At 40.2% G+C, this 22,865-nt stretch overlaps 1 long non-coding RNA gene across 1 annotated transcript in view; it reads right to left on the reverse strand.

The window, feature by feature from the left end:
- Positions 1-1,181: 1,181 nt before the first annotated feature.
- Positions 1,182-22,865, reverse strand: part of LOC106030277 (uncharacterized) — a 31,787-nt gene continuing 10,103 nt past the window's right edge. Inside the window, exons 2-5 of the long non-coding RNA XR_010829231.1 lie at positions 16,044-16,154; positions 14,271-14,358; positions 12,562-12,757; positions 1,182-3,748 (exon numbers count right to left, since the gene is read on the reverse strand). This is a non-coding gene — a long non-coding RNA (uncharacterized lncRNA). The remainder of the gene's footprint in view (positions 3,749-12,561; positions 12,758-14,270; positions 14,359-16,043; positions 16,155-22,865) is intronic.

Genomic DNA, 22,865 nt, shown 5'->3' on the forward strand with positions numbered 1-22,865 from the left:
GCCACAAATATTTTATGCTATTAAGCAATTTTGATAATAGTTATAATTGTCAAAGTTAGGGTTTAAATAAATCCTCGAAGGCAGCAGTCATATAAACTTGAAAACATGCTGCATTCTTTTATCTCAAATATCAAATCAGAAAACTGTTTTAGGGATTTCTGAGCACTTCTGGCATAATTTCTTTAGATTTTCTGAGCTTCAGTTTGGTATTATTCAATTCAGATTTCTTCCTAAATGTGAAATATAATCTTAACTGCAAGCATTAGGCCAGGGTGAACTATATGAACCATGTTAAATAGCACTTAGAGTCGAGGAAAATAGCAAGGCAATCACTGAAGACAGACAACACTTGATGTGAGTAGCAGGGGAGCTATATGGTTTATTATAGGCAGAACTGTAGGTTAAATCTTAGGGATTTCATTGTTTTACACACATGCAAGCTGAAAAACACAAAGGCTATCCCTTCACCTTTCTCCCTAGCATAAGAAAAAAAATATCTCAATGTTGTTTGTGACAAATGGCTTTCCTAGCAGGCTGCCCCATAAGATTGTAGAAGCTGGTGCGGTACCACACTGCCCTGAATTAAACAGTAATGGTGGCTTTCAATAAGTAAAAGCAGACATCCTGCACAAGGCTTAATATTACATAGGGTCAGATAATAAACACTTTGATGTCTAGAGTAGGCATCAGGAAAACATTTGAGGAAGATGCATATAGGGTATAGGAATAAACAGGAGGGTCCAGGAATAAGTTAATCAGACATATCACTGTGAAGCCACCTTCTAAACAGAACATCTGTCTACCAGAATCTCACCATTATGTTACAATTTAAAACAAAACCAATGGCTGGGTTTTGCACACAAGCATAAGCAGAGACAGACACCACGGGCAAGTTAACAGGGAAATGGAAGCACAAAATATTAACTGAAGTTTGTGGTCCACAGTTAAATTTTTGTGCAATAAAATGGAAATGTCATGAGTGATTACGGTTTCTTTGTGTGTATACCTACAGTGATTCATGAACTTTGCAAAGTATTAGTTTGCCCTTTAAACTAAACTAGGAACTAAACTTGCAGTTGTATAAAGGTCACTAAAGCGTAAAGACACTTAGCACTCCAGAACTGGACCATATGTAAAACTAAGGAGTGACAAGCCCAATTCAACTGAATTATTTATAAATATTATTTAATATGATATTTTCCTCTTTGGAAACTACTATTACATTATAAGCCACCTCATAAATACTTTATGTATAGTTTAATGAAATGCATATAAAAAATGGAAATACAACCTAGCTTTACTTACAATTGAACAACGAAAGAAAAACATGACAGCAAGTGGACCACAAAGTTAACAGAGTAGTAGAACCAGAAAGCACACACTATCCCACGCACAACTTCTATCTTTCTTCTTCCTACCACTCCCTACTGAACATTTATTCATACATCCGTCTTTCAAAATATCCTCACAAGGAAGTCAGATAAGAAGCAAGACATGAATAAGAGTTTCATGTTTAATGGTCAGTTCCAAGAGAAAATGACACAGCAAGGCTGTGCATCCTGCTACCAGTGCATTTCAAGTCGATAGGAAAGATTGGTTCAAATGGAGAAGGACTGGCATGGAAGCTGAAGAGAAAACTGAGCTTAAGGCCACAGAGAATAATACAACTGATAGAAAGGGGCTGAGCTATAAAGAACACTAGAGGCAAAGACAAACAATAAAAACAGCTTACACGTGACACCTGCTACCTCCACCCTCTGAACAGCAGAGGAGGAAAATCATTTCAGCAACTGCCATTTTCAGTGCTTTGGAAGTGGACAGAAAGGAGTAGGATTCTGCCATTGGGAAAGCAGATGACAGTTAATTCGTGTTAGATTGAATCAAACTCTGAAATCTTGTTTTCATTCACAAAAAAGCATGTTGAGTCAAAGATGTTGTGCAGTCCAGCACTGTCTCATTATTTGAATTATAACTCAGTTGTATGACTAGAGACTTACTGAACTTTTGCTGTGAGATTTAAGCAAGGTGATACAAGGAAAGTAATCATTTGAAATATATATGAGACAAAAGCTAATATAACACTGTCAAAGAATTAAAAACTAAAAAGGAAAAAAAAAAAAAACACATACAGGAAAGCTTGAGCCCATCTGAGTATTATTTAAAAAGAGAACACATGAAAATACATGCAGTTAGAAAGTAGGTACCTCCCACCTGTCCCAAAAACAAAGCAGGAATGAATCTATAGAAGGTACAACAGAGAAAAACAGTCAGGTAATAAATGATTTTCAGGCTATGTAAACAAAACAACGTTTTACTTTCATTTTTCTTCTTTGAAAGAGAAATGTACTTTTTTTTTTTTACAGCATATTTCCTGTGATTTGTTGTGTTCTAGTGTCCTCCAATGGATACTTTTGAAAGTACTTGCTCTGTAATAGTGTAGAAGAACTACAGCTGTGCCTCACTCAGTGGGTTTTTTATGGCATTTATTGCAAGATACTGGGAACAGAGAACGTTATCAGATCTTACAGACTCACCTTTTTTTTTCCGTATGTGCAAACAGCCATTGGCACTACTAGATTATCCCATCTTCAAAAAAAGAAATATGACTTTCCATCAAGTTGTAGCAGTTCCATCTAAGGACTCACTGAGTTCAATATTAACCTTGTGCATTCAGTCATCTGGTGAACTCACAAAAGGAGAAAAAAATAATAGGATAATGGGAGCGCAGGAAGCCCTCAGAAGCCACATGTACGATGAATGCCCCAAAGCAGGATCTAGCAGTCAGTGGTGCTGCATGGAACAGCTGACAGTGAGTCTCTGGAACCACAGCTTCTCCTCCTCCTTTCCAGCTGGTACCTTTGAATAAAATGCCACTGAAGAAACACTCAATACTTCACAGCTAAGTGAGAAAACACTGAATTCAGCACTCATTTACATTGATTTAGTTGACAACATACTGTTATCACCTGGAGATGTAGCAGAAATGGGGATGTTTTTGTTTCTTTTTGCTTTTTAAAGGTCTAGATCTTAACTTGGATTTCTTAATTTATAGTCTGGACAAATGATGCTATAAACAGTTTTTCTGGATACAAGGTTTTTCTTTAGTCGTTCAAAACTTCTTTACGTGGCATAGTTAATGCATGGCTAGCTTCTGTCCCTGGATCAGTTGCCAGATTCCACCAGCCATGTCCTTCCTCTGCTCCAGATCACTGGTTCCGATTGCTGTCAGCCTCTTTCTCCCAGCTGTAGGTGTCTCAGTCCTGCCTGCTCCCTTCCCTAATCCAGTCGTTGGCTCAGTCTTCTCCTCTTGGCTGTTTGCTTCTTCCAAATGCTTCTGAACAATGCCTTCCTTAGGATAATCTTAAAAGCCATGGATCCAGGGCATGAAATAAACCTGCATCAGTCACTACTAAAATAGAAACTAAGGATGCCTTTGTGCAAGGTGGATTATGCTGCTTCCAAAGAAAACCCAGGTACTGGGCACACCTAAAATGCACTGTGAAGATACAAAAGAGCAATTACAGCAGAGTAGTAAGTGCAGTTTTAATTTGTGTCCTACTTTATTTTGTGCCAGTCTCCCTGTCAAGCACAGCCTTCCAAACCGAAATTCAGTCAAAGCAAGTCAAACAATGTCACCATCCCACTGGCTCTTGTCTCCAGGGATTCATGGTCTTCTCTGCTGAAGACAGGTTCCCTTCGGACAACATCCTTCCACACATCCCCACACAGGTCCTAAGCAGGGAAACAACTGTAAAAAAATAAATAAATAAAGCTAAAGAACTTGAACTGTTATACACTGTTGGCAGCATGCAACTGATGACCTCTCCGAAATTAAAAGATTTTAGGGCTTTAACAGAAGTACACTTACATCCTAACCTCCTGTGTCCTTTTATACTTCTCAGCTTCCTCCTAAAATATGTAAATGCATGGATCTCTCTTGCCTGAAATTTTTTTGAGTTAGAACATCCCTACTGTAAAGTTACAACTTGGAAGTGTGATCTGTGCCCAGCAATCTACGAGTCTCCCCGTAGGTTAACACAAAAACACAGCTTTCATCAGTCGAAACACAAAAACTCAGAGCTCAGCTGAATACACCGTTACAAGAATCCACTCCAAGAACAGAGCAACCCACTTTACTCAACAGCTTGAGCAGCGGCTGTTCCATCACTACTATCTGGATCTAAAACGCTAACACAGCCAGAGGACTCCACACCCACTCAACTAACTATAAACAGGCATTCCCTGACAAACTCTGTACCTTAGCTGACTTGCATTATGTCTATAAAATACTTAAATACTTAATTTAAATAATTACTTAAATACTAAGTTTAAGTAATTTAAGGGACATTTCCTGATCCATCCAGTCCCCATCTCACATGCCTTCTCCATAATTTTCATGTTTCTATTATACATAAAAAGGAAGACTTACTAGGTTCTGCTTACCGTAAATTTAATAACTGCAGATCATTCACTATTGCTCATTATGTTTTGAAGCTCTTCCACACAAAGCTATTTAACAACCTTTAATTCCTTCAAGTACAAAGTTTAATAATATACTTCAAAGTCCCCTTATACATGATGCCTGACATTCTCATATTTCCTTAAACAAAGATCTGTACTCTAGTGTCTCGCTCCTTCAAAAGAGAATGTGTCCAACAGTTTCACATTCCATTTAAAAATGAAAAACTACAATAACTGTTACTCTAATAGAAAATTGTTTCTAGTACCAGTCCCAGATTTTTCTAAACAAATCTTTCATACAGTTTGAACTCGCTCTTGTCTTTGATGCCAATCTTTTTGTTTTCTTCAGCAAATCCAATCTGTGAATTTCTGTGTTTGTAACACCTCTCCACCCTCCCAGTAAACAGAAAGAAAGTCTGACTCTGACAAAGATACAATAAAAAGCTTTAGGTGTTTTTGAAGGTGTTCCCTAAAGAACCTAAATCTCAAAAGTGATTTAGGCACTGATGATTGCTCACCCTCCCCAGAAGAATTTAGGACTTTGATACGCCCACGTGTACATAAGCACTTTCACAGACTTTCACAAGAGAACAAAATCCATTAGCAAAGAAACTTAATTCTCTTTTTCAGATCTGGTGTTCAGAGGAGAATGCAAGGTGGAAATCCAGCTCCCTGGGCACAGTCAGATCTTACTATTAATGTGAATCAGTAGATACCTAACTGGGAATGTGTCTGCCCCAGTTCCTTCACTTGTTTTTACAGGTCTCTTTTTAGAAGTAGACATTAACAAGGCTCCAAGCTTCCAAGGTTTGTTTCCTTGAAATCCCATTTCAAAAAGCATTTCTGCACAAAGGTTAGGAGGAAAATCCCTGCTATTATCCTCAGGTCTATTTTCAGCTTGCTAGGTGTTGTGAGAAGGGATTTGTCCTCAGAGAATCTTTATTCCTCTTCTCTCCTTGCAACAGTACAAAAACATAAGGGCTAGGAAGCGCAGCCAGCCATACAGGAGCATCACTCAGGGTCCCAGACCTGTTGTATGCCTTATTTCTCAACCCCTGCATCTTAAAACTCCGGGAAGGCAGCCATACATGACCTTACCAACTTATCTTGACCAAGTCAAGAGACTGAAAACCTTTTTAGTTTCATTCATCATTCTTTTAATTTGACAAACGTTTTCAGTAGCTTTAGCAAGAGGTCCTGGGCCCAGGGCAAGGCAAGAAGTGCCTGTTGGACCTAGTGGTCCAAAGTGATACCAGCAGTGATTAGTGACTTAGTGGAGGACAAAAAGCAAGAAAAGAAAAAAAAATGGTAGCACCAGAGAAAGACCCAGTGTACTGTGATTCTGTGACAGGGCTCCAGCATCAAAAGGCAGCCTTGCTTCTGCTTAAGTCATGAGCAAGGATGTAAGGGAGCTGTGCTGAAAAAACAGCCAGAATAAGACTGCCTAATGACACAATGAGTATTGCTTTGCTTGTTGTTTTTGTTTTTAAATATATTTAAGGAAGCAACTCTTTTAGATCTATGGTTCCCAACAGGGAATAAATTCCTACTCGCAACTTCAGCTGTGAGGAAAAAAAAAAAAAACCACACCAATGTTTTCAACACACCACAACATCAGATAAGCTGTACCTCTCTGTCTCCATTTGTCTACAAAAGCACATAAACCTGCTTACATGCAGAAAAGAAATATATATATATATATATGTATATTTTATTCACAACTGTCTGGAGAGAAGAAACAAATGTTGAGACTTTGTTCCAAATTTTCTGAAATTCCCTATGGCTCTATAACATATGCAAGAGTGAGTCTGAAACGTATAATTTCTGTGGACCACGCAAGTAGAATCCTTTGGAAATCCAGGAAATAATGACCTTGAAAAAAAAATTGAAACTGTCAAAAATGTTCAGCACTATTCTAACTTAACTCCCACTCAGTTGCAAAACGGTGTCACTGAAGTTGAAAAGAGCAAAATTAAGATAAATGCCAAGCTTTTTTGAATCAACCATCTAATGTAAAGCCTTGTCAGTGGCAAGAAAGCTATGCCTTTCAAGATTAAAAAAAAAAAAAAATCTCTAGGGTCCATTCCTGCTCACAATATGTTTTTCTGCATAGCTTCAGATTATTCTGCATAATAGAATCATCCCCAGGTGAGCTATCATTATCTTCTTCTTTCCTCTTACCACTAGGCACTGAAAGTACGTTACAAAAGACTTGGCATAAACTGATAACTTTAAAAGTCGTCCCATGTCTCTGCGTGGCATAACGACCACACAGACACCAGGGTTCTTTTAGGATCAGTAACTGCTACCACTTTATTGATGACATAACTTCAACTCTTTCTTATTGAGGACAGAGCCATTCGCTCTACAGCAGTACTTTTCCACTAACCGTTCATTGGTCAACAATTTTGCCCAGCAACCGCAAACACCCAGCAACTTCCATGTCTCAATGGCTGGAGAACAAGCAGTCTGAGACAGCAAGGTGTTCACCCTTCTTTGTTCTTTCTAAACTCTTTCCATTCCTTCTGGCCTCATGTTATCCGATGAGTCCGATGTTATCACCAACCATGGGGTTTGTCGACCCCCATGGCCACACTCCTACATGTCTGTACTGACACTAACTGAGTGCTCTAGGCCTTGAATGAATGCCAGATTTACGGGCTGTCTTCAGTAACTGCGTATTTTGCCTACTTCAGTTTAAACAGATGTATAGCATAAGTAGTTTAACTATGCCCAGTGTCATAAACATGACTCATCTTTGTTGGAGTCTTAGTATTACAGAGCAGAGCTCTTTCTACAGTTTAAAAGATTATGTGTTAGGAGCCTGGGATGTGCAAGTTGTGCACTGAGATTATGAAAGAGATGTCCCTTGAGAAGCTTTACAATCGCCTGGTATAGACATACAAAGCTCTTTAAAAGGAACATTGCCTTCTCTTTTAGTTATCAGAAAAACTTATGGATTTTCATGTTATACCTACATAAGATGATGTAAACAAGGAGATGCATTACGCTTGGATGCCATGAAGAGAGACCACCATGGGACTCCACATACAAAGACTATCCATAAACAAGCATTCCCCGAGTCATATTCTGTACCCTAGCTACTTGCATTATGTCAAACTTTCAGAAAAATGAACCATTTCTCATCCTTAAAACAGTTATAACAGTAAGTTTTCTTTCTGTGTAAGCTGCGTTTTCTTAATTCAGCTCACAGAGCATACTTAATTAAAGAATAGAGTATTGTGGCTTGCAGAATAAATATACACATTCTTTCAAGAAAACCTCAATCTTTTAATCAAAATTAGTTGTGTTGATGAGCAGAAAAAAAAATGTTAAGAATAAAGTTCTCAGAAAAAAAATAAAGAAGCATAAAATAGTATTCCTCTTTGGTTTGTTTGTTTGTTTTTTGTTTTTGTTGTTCAGGATGATATCAATAAAGGTAAGTATAAAACATCACACAACTTACTCTAAAGCATGTTCTGGAAAAAAACTAGATGACCATGAGGTGGGTCAGGATAAACTGCTGAAGATTTGGAACAGAGATACAGTTTATAACCCGAGCCCTCATGTGACTCCAGTTAAAAAAATTAAATACTGCTATGATATATTGGTGGTATTACAGAGCACACAATATTAGATAGGGGATTTATGGTCCACTTGTTATGAAAGCTGTAGACACAGAAATACTAAAAATTATTTTCAATGCTTGCCAACAGGGAGAAAGTTCATACTCACACCTTCAGCTGAGAAGAAAAACTACAAAAGAAGAACAAATTATTTTCTATTGGAAATCTGAAGGAACACTATATAACAAAGATACTCCATATATTAAAGGAGAACATTACAGTCACTGAGTCAGTGAGGTGAGGCTCAGATGCAATCATTTACCTCCTTGGATCCTTGTCTGCCAAACAGTGAGCAATCAAACTGCACATGATATTGTTGCTCTGTAAAAGTCTGTTCATCTGTCATATTTGGCAAGTATTGTTCGTGTCATATCTGTTTCTTCCTCAGGAAAAAAAAAAAAAAAAAAAAGCTTATGATGCAAGCAGAAGCCTCCTGCCCTGATATGAGTCATGCTCTCCTCTTCTCCCCAGAACTCCGCTTTTTGGTGCTAGACACAATTTGCTGAGGGCAGCAACTGGAAATGGGAGCTGTGGCACAGCTGCAGCCGTGGACCGGACTGCCATCACTCATTGCACCAAGAGCACACTTGACTCACTTTCTGTTTTACGTGATCATATTTTGTGAAGAAATGAATTCATGTGAAACACTTCAGGTTTCTGGGTAGATACAGCAAACTTTACACCATAGACAGTCTTTAAGTGGGTGATTCTGCAAAACGCTGAGCATTTTGGTCCCAGTGCAGCAAAGCAGGTGTGTAATTTCAAGAATGAAAAGAGTACCACTGACATGATTAGTGCTTAAGTGTATGGAAAGACACCTGGAATGGCATCTTTACCTTACGTGCCTGTAAAGTGCTTGGTGTATGATAAGTAGTCAGCATGAGCAACAACCAAGGCACAGAAGAATTTTTTTATGCCTCTAATTATATCCAGCACATTCAACATCTTGCAGGACTAAACCCTCAGAGACAACATACATAAGAGACAGGAGAGGAGAAGATTTTGACAGACTTTCAAAGGGATACAAAAATGGATTTCTGCAAACTAGAATCACACAAAGAATAAAGCCAACTGAACAAGGGCTTACTGGAAGCATTTGAAGAGCACAGTCCTAATATCCATAATACAGCATTGTTAACTTCTAATTTTGGCATGTCTCTCAGCCTACACAATGTTTTTCTTGAAAACTCTTATTCTGAAAAAGAGCCACACAGACAAGGCTTTGTAAAAAAAATCTTAGCCAAAGACAACAACTCACAAAGCAGGTGCTTGAGGATGGCTGGAAGGAGGCGAGGAAACTTTGAAAAGCTTCCCATTTCCTGACCTCTCTGCTGGCTTTGCAAGGGTTTTCTCATTTCCCCGCTAGACTGAACCTACTGTGGCTTCCACCCTGCACATTGCCCCAGTGCAAATCCAGCTGGGCTTTGTGCTATACTGCTTGGAGGATTGTAGCCTGAAACAGCACTTCAAAGGGACAGTTGAAAATTAACCACATGCTAGAAAAGTGCAAATACCTTCACTCAACTCAAAGAAAGGCTGCCTGTATTTGAAGTGAAAATGTACAGACAATGCAAAGTCATTCAACCATTAGAAAAGAAAATGAGTGTGTTATTAATGTTTGAACATCCTCTGCATTACTTTTCATAATGTTTTCTAAGTATGTATTAACACTAGAAGGAGACAGAGGACAAGCTACCTTGAAAGGTAGCTTTCCTAAGGCATCTCATCAAAGCAGGATTTAAATCTGGGAGCAAAGTGAGATTTCATTCCCAGACAAAGAGAAAAATTGCAGACTTAGAAGTTATTTTAAAACACTTTCCTCCACAACGAGCCTTATGCATTGTGTTAGCACTCCACATGCTGCTACTACTTTAATAGGCATTTCAACCTGCAGAGAAGTTAAAGAATACTGCAGCAGTGAATATTATTATTCCTACTTCTCATCAGTGATTATAAATATTCTAATCATGCATTATCTCATCTAGCCCAGGAGATATTAGAGTAGCTCCTCAAATATGTTATCTGTTTTACGAATTTTGAGAGCTTTTTTCTTCTCATTCTGCAACTGCACACTTAGACACCAACAGTTCTGTTAGGGACAGGAATGCACAGTTAAAACAAAATGAATTGCTGGATATATTTTTTTCGGTGGGGGGGGTGGGGGAGGGGGGCTGGGAGGGAGTGTCATTCTCAAGCACTGAATGATACCTCCTACAGGATCTGTGGGCCACTAACCACCTCTGCAAAGAGTCAGACCAGATATGAAGGCTCTATATTTAAACATTTAAATTTTTAAAAGTTTTTTTCATTACCTCTTCCAAGTTATAGAAAAATTTCTCCTTCTGTTTCATAGAGTTATATGGATAAATACAGTTCTCTTCAAAATTCTCCAATATTGTCTTTCCCCCCACCTCCCCTCAAATTTAGACAGGGATTATTGTGGGAGAAAGGATTCAGCAGAATTCAACTGCATAGACAAAATAAGATTCCAGCAAGTTCATAGTCATTCAAATTTTGCAATCATTTCTGCCCAGAGCATTGTATTGCCATAGAAGAAGAAAGTACTACCTTCACTTCAGGCTTCAGTGTTTCTTTCCCTTGGACAGGGTAGGGGTGTTTCTAATTACCTTTATATTTGAAATAGCAGTCTTGCTATTTCAAATAGCATTTCTTGCCTTGCTGGAGGGTGTCCTAAGACTGCAGGGGGAGAGCAAAGGGATGCTGCTAGGCAATATGAAAAAGAGCGCACCTACCTACAGCTCTAATTTCTACAGCCAACAGCCTGAAGAATAACAGAAAAGCTGAAGAGAAAACTGAGTGGAAAAAAAAAAAAAGTTTTTGCTCTTGAAGAGATTGTTTAAGTTTACAGTCACCCAGGTCTTCAAGACTGCAAAAAAAGTAAAAAAATAATTTTTACAATATGAATAATTGGGGTAAAAATGAATTAGGAAAAAAAAAAAAGCCAAGATCTATTTATCTATTCCAGGGAACAAGGAGGTATGAGCATCTTTTTTTCCTGCTGTATTTCCAAGGTCAGACATAGCCCTTGGCTGCACAAGGTAACAACTATGAGCGCACACCTAGAAGGCAGCACTATGGCAACACAGCACCTGTGGGCAGAAATTCTTGTCACAGTCATCTCAGTCACTGAAACTGCTGGAGTCCAAGATTTGCAGCAAGCAAAGTGGAGTGGCTGGTGTGCCAGGCTCTCCAGCTGGGGCTCAGCCCCTGTTCAGCGCCACTTGACTCCCAAAGAATGGAGGCCTGGGAGGAAAACTCCAGACTTGGCACAGTAAGAAAGAAAGCCTTGCATTCACGCTACTCTCTGAGAACCACAAAAAGCCTTATAAATGTTAATTAAAAATAATAATAAAAAAAATAGCCCTGCAAATCCTTCCAGAAACCGAAGGATAGCTTTTAATAGCCATGAGTTCAGTGGCTGTTACATACAAGAGCAGTTCTATACAGCACACAGAATCAGAGCATAAGTCAAGTGTAAAGAACTGAAAGGTATTAAATGACCCTGTAGTAGGGATTTCAGTAGAGATTTTAACCGCTTGGGACGGATTGTGTCTGGAATAGAAGTATTAACACCTTTATTCTTCCTAAATCTGCAATACCATCTTTACTGACCCCAAGAGATCAGTGCCTTTCCCTATAAAGCCCATCCACAGGTCATTAGCACACTACTATTTATCACAAAGCCCTTTCAGTAATGACTTGCTGGGAAGGGTCGGCACAACTCTGCTCTTTCAAAGATCCCTCATGAATTACCATATTTGAAGACTTTCAGCTTGGAACTGAAGATTAATTCTTTAACCTGAGAGTCTTTATGGGCTGCTTAAATGATTGAAGTAAAGAGAGACGGGTTTTATGAAGTTCTTGCATTTATACAGCATAGCTATATTGGGAAAGCTTCCTTTCTTTTAATTGGATTAAATTACCAAGGAACAGAAGCAAAAGGCAGTTCCCTGGCCAAAATCTCCTCACTTCTATTCCCCATGCAATTTCACCAATGCACATTCCTACCAAGTGAAGTGGTGCCCTCTATTTGCTCAGCTGCGCTCTTGAATCACTTCAAATTTCAGTAAGAAAATTCCAGCCTAAACTAAGGTTTCTAACATCTTAGATCTACGGAAATAGGACTTTCTTAGACAGTATATGTTACTATTGCTGTACCTTAATACAAAGACTGGGTATTTTAATCCAACGAATGCATACTTTATTCACAGTTTATTATCTCACTGGAATCCAACATTGAAGTCTGCATACAATTTATGTTTTAAAGTGTATACCATTTTGCAGTTGCTGGTACCATACACTGTATAGTTTGTCCCTAGCAATTCAAAAATAGCAGATAAAAAAATTACAGGAGGATAGCACAGACTTTGCAGTATTTGCATTCTAAGCCCAAGTTCCAATTTGATTTAATAAACTAAGTAGGATTCAAGAGAAGTGAAGTTTCTTTACTCACACCCATGGCCAGGAAGATGTACTAGGTCCAACAAAAACTTGGATTTCTACTGTGATTCCCACTGCCACTCTCAACTTCCATCAGCAGCAGCTACCCTTGCAGCCAACATGTGCCAGATTTCTGAACCATTTCAGAGATGTCATGACTCTGTTTTGTTTTGTTTTTTTTAAACCTTGGGAAATAAGGCAGGACATTCCTGTAAAACAAATTGAGTAAATTAATGTTCTTCAGAGCCACAAGTATGTTAAAATTAGATTATTTATATGAATGTGGCTCGTTGCAACTTATGTCATTTGTCTTAGCCTTTCCAGTCAAAGACTTCAAGAACATAAAGTTTTTCAGAGTTATTAATATATTTTAAAGTTAGAGAATTTTTCACTGATCTGTTCTGACCTGGAAGGAAAACAAAGCCACTTCAGAATATACGATAACTATCATCTTCAGAAGGCGGACTTGTAGTTTCGGCGCAATGTACTACAGAGAACTGCACGTAACTTACAATGAAACAACAACAAGGCTACATTAACCTACCTGTGCCTCCCACAAAATATACAGGCTGCTGCTTCCCTCAAGAACAGCAGGAAGAAGTGGCCAGGGAACCCCAAAGATCTTCAGACTTCTGCTATGTCAGCCTGCAATGCACCTGCTGAGACCACTGATAGCCTAATGCAACTAATTAAGGGGAAAACAGAAGTTGAGGTGCACTTCAGCTTCTGAGATGGTTTCTCCTTTCTAGGAGCTCCCAGAGCTTGTGTGTGCTCACAACACAATGCAGATGCCACAGCTGTACACCTAACCCCAACAACAGCACAGGCGGAAGGGTGAGAATTAAGCAGTTATCCTTTATGGGAAGAAGTAGCAATAGTCAGATAATAACTCATCTGTACGGACAAGACTGATAACAGAAAGAATTAATCCCAAGACAGGCCATAAGTCATGACTGTTAACTGCTGGGACAGGGGTGGAAGTGCCTGTTTCCAGGCAGAAGAGTTCAGTGCAGGATGGCTGTCACAGGAAACCAAGGGGTCAAACTGCTGCTCTGCCCCCAGCCCAAAGCCCCCCAGCTGCGACCAGCACCTCGCTGCATCCCTCGAGAGCTGCCCCCACAGGCTCTCCCTCACGAACAGCAGGCAGAGACACATGGACCAGCTAAAACCAACGCTATACACTATGAGTGTGTTCACTAAGCCAGCAGGCTGTACAAAACAAGCTGCACAAGGAGCCTCTATCCCCTCTCTCCTCCCTCCTGCAGCAACCATACCATGTCTAATTTCTCTTCTTTTTCTAGTTTCTCACAACTGATATTTCCTAATTTACTAGGAGGAGGACCAGAAAGCAAGGACCTCTTACCATGCCAGTACACATCACGACAGGCCAGCTGGTCTGACTGGGATAGGGGTGGCCCCCAGCACACCTCCCAGGTCTCTCCACCAAGGCAAAGGACTTCCCTGCCAGTCACTGCAGAACTGATGATGGTTATTTTACCTAACGTGGCTACATTTTCCTGAAGCTAACTGGGGAGTTTTCATTGCTCCATTAACAGAGACCTGGAATATATATATATGTATATAATTTGGTAGGACAGAAAGGGACCAAAAATAGCTGCAGGTCAATAACCTTCTATGTTGGCACAGCTGGATCTGGGAGCTGAAGCTCCATGACTTAAATTTAAAGCACAGAATCTCACAGTAAAAAAAAGTTGTTCCTACTTATCAGAGACTTCAGTCGTTTCCTTTCCTCTTAATTAGCCTTATATGTTGTAGCAGGAGGAGGAGCCGTGGAGGCAGATGTGGAGAACTGCAAAGCAGCAACAGTTCAGAGAAGCCACGGTTTGCACTAGTTGAAGTAGCTTTTAGGTCTTTGAGATCTATATGGCAGGTCTGTTGGAAAGAGCATTAATGCTAACACAGGCCAAATTATGCTCTTACCCGTAACTGCTACAGAGTGACAACAACCTCATCCATAGCCCCAGGGGCAGACCCCAGGCAGGGGCACTGCCAGGAGTCACTTTTCCAGTCCAGCTTGGCCTGGGAATGAGCCCTCCAGGCAGCAATGGCATTTCCTAACCTGATACTCGAGCTCCTCCATGTGGCAAGCAGCAGCCTTAATCTTTTCTGTATGTAACAAAGAGCTTCCTTATTTTTCACAGCGTTTTTCCTTTCATTATTCTCCTTACAGAAAATTAAATATTACCAAAGATACTATATTACACTATGGGGCAAGAACGATTAGTTCTGAGCATAATGAAAGTAGAACAAAGACAGCATTACTCTGATAATTGCTATTAGTCACGAATGGGTACTTTCATAACATGATGTAGTTAATCCTCATGTTCGTAAAAAAAAAAACTATGTTGAGATACAGATCAGCTATTTTAAACAGTCAGCTTTGGACAAAATCATAGATGAATTCAAATGGCCTCTTGATTGAAGTAGTGCCCTTCCTCCGGTGAAATATCTGGTAAAATATATTCTATTAAGCTGAAGATTTACAACTTTCTGCTCTGTCAAGCTAGAAGTAACAAGACATAATGCAGGTTTATTCCTTGAAAAATTTATAAAGAGGTTTTTATATTAAACTTCAGCCAAGGGAGAATCTATATGCCTTTTTAAAGGAGTATCTGGAAATTAAAGATGGCATTTGTTTTAAAGAAAAGCCTTACGATTCCAAGCACACCACTACAAGAAAGCTATTAAAGACACTTATTTTTCTCAGCCATTCAACTTCTCAAGTTGTTTGGCATGCTGTATCATACTCCTCAGTCACGTCTAATTCTGTGTTGAAGGCCAGGATCACCTGCTCCCGTATTGCCCACATGGCAATGCCAGCTCACTTACGCATGACTTAATGAGTTCACACATTTGCTTTTTCACTGACTTTGTAAGAAGCAATTGTGAAACTGCTCAGTTTTAAGGTCACTTGCTTTTTGATACACATTTCATAAATGAAGTTCTTTAATGTGTATATGCCAAATTTGTATACTTCAGGTTGATCATGGGTAAACCTCAGATCTTACATTAAAGACGTTTCCCTTTCTTACTTCAAACCTTAACTTTTGCTTGGTTTTATTTATTTTTTTTGTTTCTGCCACAGTAGCACAGGAAGAATTGGCAAACAGAGGACACATCTGAGCTCTTTCAGTGGTGACCATGCCACAAGAAGGCAAGGAGAGGTGACAAGAAAAATGTGACCTTCCCTGATAAATCTGTATGGAACCTGCAGTCAAAATAACTGTTTCAGTAGGCAGGAGAGTAGAGGTATCCACCTCCAGCATCTTTCCCAGAATTGTATGGATAGCCTATTTTCAGAGCTCCTCCTTTGGCCCATGTAGACTTTGTGGAAGTCAAGTGCAGTGGCTAGCAGGCGGCAGGGAACAGAAAGTGAACTCCCCTCACCTCCTCCCTTGCAAAGTAAGAATTTGGAAAAACTTCCCCCCCTCCCAAAAAAAAAAAAAAAAAAGAAAAAGAAAAAGAAGTACTCACTTTTTATTGTTATTATGATTCAGAAGGAGGGTACTCTCCCAAAAAATTTTTAGCTTTCTGAACTTCATGTCTTTGTCAGGCAATCGTCCTTTATCCACAAGACTCCTCAGCCTGCAATTGCAGAAGCTAGAAATAAGTTGGTCATTCAGTTCTGTGGCACCCAGGGAGATGAAGTCATGCTCACAGGGATTTCAGTTCTTAGAAAGTTTATTCTAGCCATCACAAACTCATGAGCAATCACACATTCCCTTATAGCCACATCTAAAGATCCTGCATAATGCTTTCAAACCTGACTGCTGTTGCCCTTGCTTTATCAATTGTTACAGACAGAGGGAGCAAACTACTAATCAGAGAGAAGGGAAAGGGCTCGTTTGGTGAAGAAACTGCTCTAAGAGGAGTAGTCCTACCTACATCACGAGTAGGAAAAGGATGGCATGAGACCTATTCATTTAATGACTGATCAGTCTATTTTCTTCAGCATAAGACCCACGTGAGACTGGAGAGGCAGGGTGTGTTTCCATCTTCAGGCACTAACAGTGCGCTCCTTTTGTCTGATGCATGGGAAAGCTTTTGCTTCACTTTCAATAACAACATTAGGCAGGGAATGGAGAAGCAGGGAGATTTAAAAAACAAAGGAAGAAAGGAAAAAACAAGGTGGGGGGATGCATTCACATATCCTAGAGAGCTTGTCTCTTTTAAAAAAGTGTCCTTTGAGCTAATTGCCATGTTAAAGCCATGAGCAAACTAACAAATTCTGTGGCATTTGCTGTATGGAGAAGAAAAAAAAAAGCGCTCCAATAATTGTCTTTTTTTTTTTTTTAGTATATTAAATTGCATTAAAAATCCTATGTTTATGCTCCCAAAAGCCCTGGAGGGGCTCTCAGCTCACCAACTCCTTCTTCTACAAGAATGCCAGTGCCTGTGGTAGGCACCAGCTCACCAAGCATTAAGCTGAGGCCTCAAACTTACTTATATAGACCACAAGCCGCCTAAAAGAAAGGAAAAAGCATTTCTTCTCATTACAAACACCAGAATTTGAGCTGATGTTGTTTTGTTTTCAGTGTGGCCATGGCGTATTTCCCATATGAATCACTCTGCGCAGCCTCTTCTCCCATCACACACAGGCACGCAGTCCCTCGCTCTACATGTGGCCTCTGCATCCCCTCCCTCACACTCTGCTCTGTCCTCTACTGTCCTCAGGTTCTCCCATCAAGCCCAATTTTTACAAGCTCATGTATCAGAGTAGTAATAACAGCTTGTGGAAGTAGTTAACAGGCAGATTAAGACAGCAGCTGGGATCAGGGTTTTTGAAGAGAAGATGAGCTCACGTAAGACCAAGGAGAGATGGTGGGAAAAACGTTTTACTTCTGGGAAATCTTAAGTTGTCTGGGGATCAAGACTTAGGAGCAAGACAAAGAGGAACATAGTGGAAATTGAAATTTTAGGAGAATAGAGATTGATACTGAGAATTACCTTAGAGATCATAGCCATTATATCCTGGAGAAATCCCATGAACAAATTCCATGCATTACCTGTAAAGACTTATCCCAGCTCTGTAGCTATGATATCCGAGTTCACGTTCCCCTCCTCTCCATATAGCTTCCCAGTGTTTTAAGCTCACTGACATTACACAGTATCACTCTCCTTCACCATACTGAGTAAAGAGCATCCACTGTATGCTTCACCACCTATCTCCCCGTAGTCAGCAACAACCTAAAGTCTGACATCACCCTTAAAACCTGAATGTAGAAGTTAACTTTTTTTTCAACCCCACTGTTTGCAGGGAAGGTAGGAGGAGAGAACATAATTAACTGCACGAATTCCTAGGAGATCATTTTTATTCCGATTTATCTAAAGAATGCATGAGGTTCTAATCTTGATTTGAGGAATTCAAATTCAACCAAGCGTCTGGATTAGCCCAACTGTCACATATTTCTCGCTGCTATTACAAGATCACACTCCAATTCTCAGCCCCCCCCGACACTCTCCTTCCTTCCCCTTTAAAAAAATAAAAATAAAAATTGCCATTACCCTTCTCCAGGTTTGTCTATGAAAGTCAAGGGGTGTAAATCCCTTGAAAAGCAAAATACAGCAATAGATCATGCACCAAATTTAGCTTATAAACCTATTCACCGTAACAATGGAATGGAAATTAATGGCCAGATCCTCAGCTGCAACCATCAGCTTAGGTCCATTAAAACCCACCCTGCCGCCTGACCCCTGAGCACTGACCGAGCTCGGCGCTAGCTGACACAGTTTCCATCGGCTTCACAGCAAGCAGGAAAGAGCTGGGGTGTGAAAAAACCTCAGCCATGCCTCCTCCTACCCTGGCCAGGCTGTGCCTCTGAGCTGGTACTCAGGCTGCGCAGCTGCCTGCCCGCCCACGGGGTTCTTCCAACGTCACCACTTTGCAGCCTGCTTGGAGGACTTTGAAGGTTTTGGAGGTTTCTGAAAAGCATCATCCTGGCCCACAGTTGTATACACGGCCAAAATTTTGGATTGAAGCTAAAATTCTGGGCAAGGAAACTTTGGGAAGGACAAGCGTCATTCTTATTCCATACTAGAGTTTGTATTTTTTTAATAATAAAGTTTTCAACCAAACAGTAGGATGAGGAGGAGTGTAAGTATGAGGTAAGGCTCTCAGAAAAAGCCCAGCATAATTAAAGGAAAAAAAGACCAATGTCTCAGTCCTGAAGCAGACAAATTGGAAACTTTCCGTTTCACTCTTGAAGAAGTCAATTCTTGCTGCCCAGAGTGTTTTTGTGGAAATACTGAAGTCCAAAGACATAGAATCATACAGTCACTAAGGTCGGAAAAGACCTCCAAGATCATCTTGTCCAACCATCCAGCTACCACCAATATCACCCACCCAACCATGTTCCTAAGACATGTCTCTATGTATGTTACAGAATTCTGTAAAAGTTTAATAAATGAACAAACTTCAGTGTCTTTGGGGTATTTCAAATGAAGAAATTATGCTATTTAAAATAACAGTTGGATATTTACTGTATTACTGATCTTTTGGTACAAAACTAGCTCCTTCTGTGTTCTCTCTACGCAAGTTCTGCATTTTATCTTTCCATAAGTAGGCTAGTACCCACCGTGCAGTAATTTCTATCTTTCTACTCGTTTTCTTATTATTCTACTTTGGGTGTGATTTTGAGCCTAATGCCAAGGAAGTAGGGAAGAAGGATTTTTTTTTTAATTGAACATTTCAAGCTTCCTGATAAAAAATAAAAAATAAAAAATCCTCAATTCAAAGTTTTACTTTATATACCTTCATTTTCCCAACAGTCCCATTTCTCAATCAGAATTTGAATAATCTTTACAATTTGTATTCCCCAAAACTCAAATTTAATGAGTTAGTAGGTATAGAAAGAGAAATAACAGCTGCAGCTTATCCCGCTGTGCTATTCAGTAATGACAATGTTATACCACATTAGCAATTGTGACATTAATAAAAAGAAGCCCATAGGATTAGCCAGAGACAGCTGACTTTAGTCAAATGTAGGTCATGCTTTGTTTGCTCAGAGCTGGGTAATAAATTTCCAGGTAAGTGCTCTCATGTGTCATACATATATGCCAGGAGCATAATTTCAGCTATACTAAATGATCCACATTCTTAAATTTCTGTAAGCCGTTTTTGAATTATTGTTAAGCATTTAATTCCACAGCAGCATCTTACAGGCTACTTAAAGTTATTAACTCATATGACATTATGGCATGTTTTCTTTCTAGTGGCAGTTAATAGCATCTTGATCTGGTTTCCCTTTCACCTTAAGGTATCTGCAACTCTGAATTGTGAGTATTTAACAAAAGATACTTAGCAAGGAATCAAACCCACTACATTTTGCAGCTCTAGCTAAAGGGGAAAACAGTATTTGGAATCAATCCAAGCAGCAGCAAGATATCTTCCACCACAGAAGGGAGGCTTTAAAAAAATTTTTAAAGGAAATAAAGGCATAGCCTTCAATTAATAGTACAAAAGATCCTATCTCAATCTCTGCTACTTTGGCAAGCCCTCAAAATTTGGATTGAAAGCAGACCTTTAAACATATTCATATTTAATCTCAGCACAAGATGTGCATATTGTACACTGAAACCTTAAAGGCCAAATTCTGTGTTCAGTAACACTCTGGCAGGCTTCAGTGGGAAAGGGTGAGTGTAATACAGCAGAAGTTGACCTTGAGGTTGTAATCTTACTTTCACTATTTTTCTTTATATTATAGTAATAATTAGAGGTGCCAAACAAGATCAGGGCCTTTCTGTGCAAGACAGCTTCCGGACAGGCAGAACAGAAAGGGGAACCCAAGTTATGAAGAGCTCAAAATCACAGCAAGACAGACAGAAAAATGCCTGATTATCACCTTTTTACAGATGGGGGTCTGAACCACAGAAAGGCTAACTGCCAGATCCAGATGGCTTTAATTCCACCTAAGTCTCTCGCCCAGTGGTTGCTATGGCTTTAGGCGGCTACTCATCCTGCCCCGTATTTTCAGTCCTTGCTCTACTGGGGTACCAAACTCCTTCTTCACAGCCTGGGTGTCACAAGGACTTTCCAAAGCATCCCCATGCACCCTGCTGCAAGTCCCACCTACGGGCCCATGGCTGTACCTCATTATGTGGACCAAGGTAGCACCTTCCTCATCTTATTTACAGCTAATTAATCTGATCGTCTCTCAGCAACGGAAGTTAATTTCTTGACTCCCTTCTATTTTTTACTCACGTCTTGGCTAAAATGTATTTACACATTAGCAAAGTCTTTGGGGGCTTCTGAGGCATATCAATTGGAAGAGCTGACATACCTACAATTTCAGCTGATTTTTTTTGGTTGGTTGGTTTAATGGCAAATATTCTTAAAATATAAATTAGAAACATGCAAGTAGCTTTTCTCTTAGTAATTAATATAGCTTGAGGGTTATTTGCTGTTGGTTTTGTTGTGGGTTTTTGGTGTGGGTTGTTGTGTTGTGTTTTTTTTTTTTTTAAGGAACTAAAGTAACATGGCTTTGCAGCCTTTCAGTACAATTCATCAAGTAACAGTTTCCTTAAAGCAACAATGTTTACTGGTCTCTTTCTTGAAGGCTGCAGTTGTATCTTTATTACCCTTCATTGTTATCAGTGAAGCAAAATGCCATAGCTACCTTTGAGGCAAAAGAAATTCCCATTGTGAAGGCAACGATTACCAGCAGATCCTGAACAGCTTTGTGCTTGACATCAAGGAAGTAAAGGCAGTCAGCATTCAATGATAAGTCTGTGTATTACAACATAATTGAAATATGGGCTGTTCAAGGTAACTCCTGCTCAAAAATAATTCCACAATACACACCAAATAGTCAGGAACACAAATTACACCCTGCAAAACTAATAGGTAGGAGCAAATTCGTCTTAGGGTCAGAGACATGCAATTCCGATAAATATTGCATGCATGTATAATCCCAGGGAAGAACTGGCCAGCGTGCTTCTTCCTGATGATTTCTACCTGCTTCGTGGAGGTGGGGGAGAACCTCTTGGCCCCTTGTATTTGTCAGCACTGAAGCTGATGAATCTCTCCCATGCACACATGCATAAACATACACACACCACACACAGAAACATCCTCTTACAGAAAATAGTCTTTCCAAATTGAAAGCATGTAAAGAGAATAGCTTGGCTTAAATTGTGTATATTTTTCTTCAAAATACAAAGAAAGAATTTCAGTGGAAAAACGAATAAACAGAATGTATTTAAATAACAGGAGGGTTTTTTTTGCTGTTTTTGTTTTTTTTCCTCTCTTTTCTCCTTTTCTTGTTCTCCTTTAGGAAAGAGAAAAAACAAAGACTTTTGCGGGGAGGGGTGGGGGGGGTGGTGTGGAATCAATCCCTTCGCTGACTGTCTCCCTGCCTGCACAGGCTGATGCTCCTTTGTTCCCGGCCGCGCTCCCCAGCCTTCCAGCTGAGCTGGTGCCTCAGAGGATGCCTCCCGGTTGCCTCCCACTCAGCACAGCCCAGGAAGGCAGCTCCCTGCCCACCCCGTTGTTACCAGGGCCCAAAACCCCTCTTCCCACAGGACACAGTGCCAGCAGAAGCAGGACTTTCCAAAACATCCCCTTCCCTTCCCACTAGAAAAATGACGAAGCAAGCATTTAGTTATTATTTCAGGGCATTTTTTCTCCCTATTACAGCCCATTCACAGAGCAGAAGCAGTGCCAGGGTGGCAGGCGAGAGATGAGCCTTCATCACCTAATTATTTGCAAAGGCAACTTTTGTTTTGGATAAAAGCTTGAGGCATAGGACAGCAGCAGTGCCAAGGATAGAAAGGCATGCTGCATGGGCAAGAGTGCTGAGCTCACCAGACAGATCTATGGGGTTGCAGGGACCATTCAAGACAGAGAAAGCTGGATGTAGGGCCAAGTCTTGCACTGTCCCTGCCACAGTTAGTGGCAGCCCCAAGCCATCTCTGTACCACAGCCTGAGCCACGCTAGCCCCAGCACAGTCCCCTCAGAGCTAGGCACTTGCTACAAAACTCATTTTCAACCCTGCTCTCCTGTCTGCACTGCCCGGTCTGAGCTCTGTCATTTACACGCTGTCACAAGAGGCCATGGGGCTGAGGTGTGCTGCTGCAGCCGGGGACCACCCCAGTGTGCCCGTCAGTTGTGTGCACTCACCTCCCAGACCTCCTCCCATGTACCATGTAATTCCCCTTTTTTTCTTTTCTCCCCAAGCCTGAAATGAACTCCTTGCTAGCAATGTTATACAGCTGAAGACACCCCAACAGAACACCCCACTAAGAGACCCCAACAGAAATGATGGTCAGCAGGGCCAACCTCTCTGTAAGTATACCCA

Source organism: Anser cygnoides, chromosome 2 (assembly GCF_040182565.1).
Source record: "Anser cygnoides isolate HZ-2024a breed goose chromosome 2, Taihu_goose_T2T_genome, whole genome shotgun sequence".
Taxonomy (NCBI): Eukaryota; Metazoa; Chordata; class Aves; order Anseriformes; family Anatidae; genus Anser; species Anser cygnoides.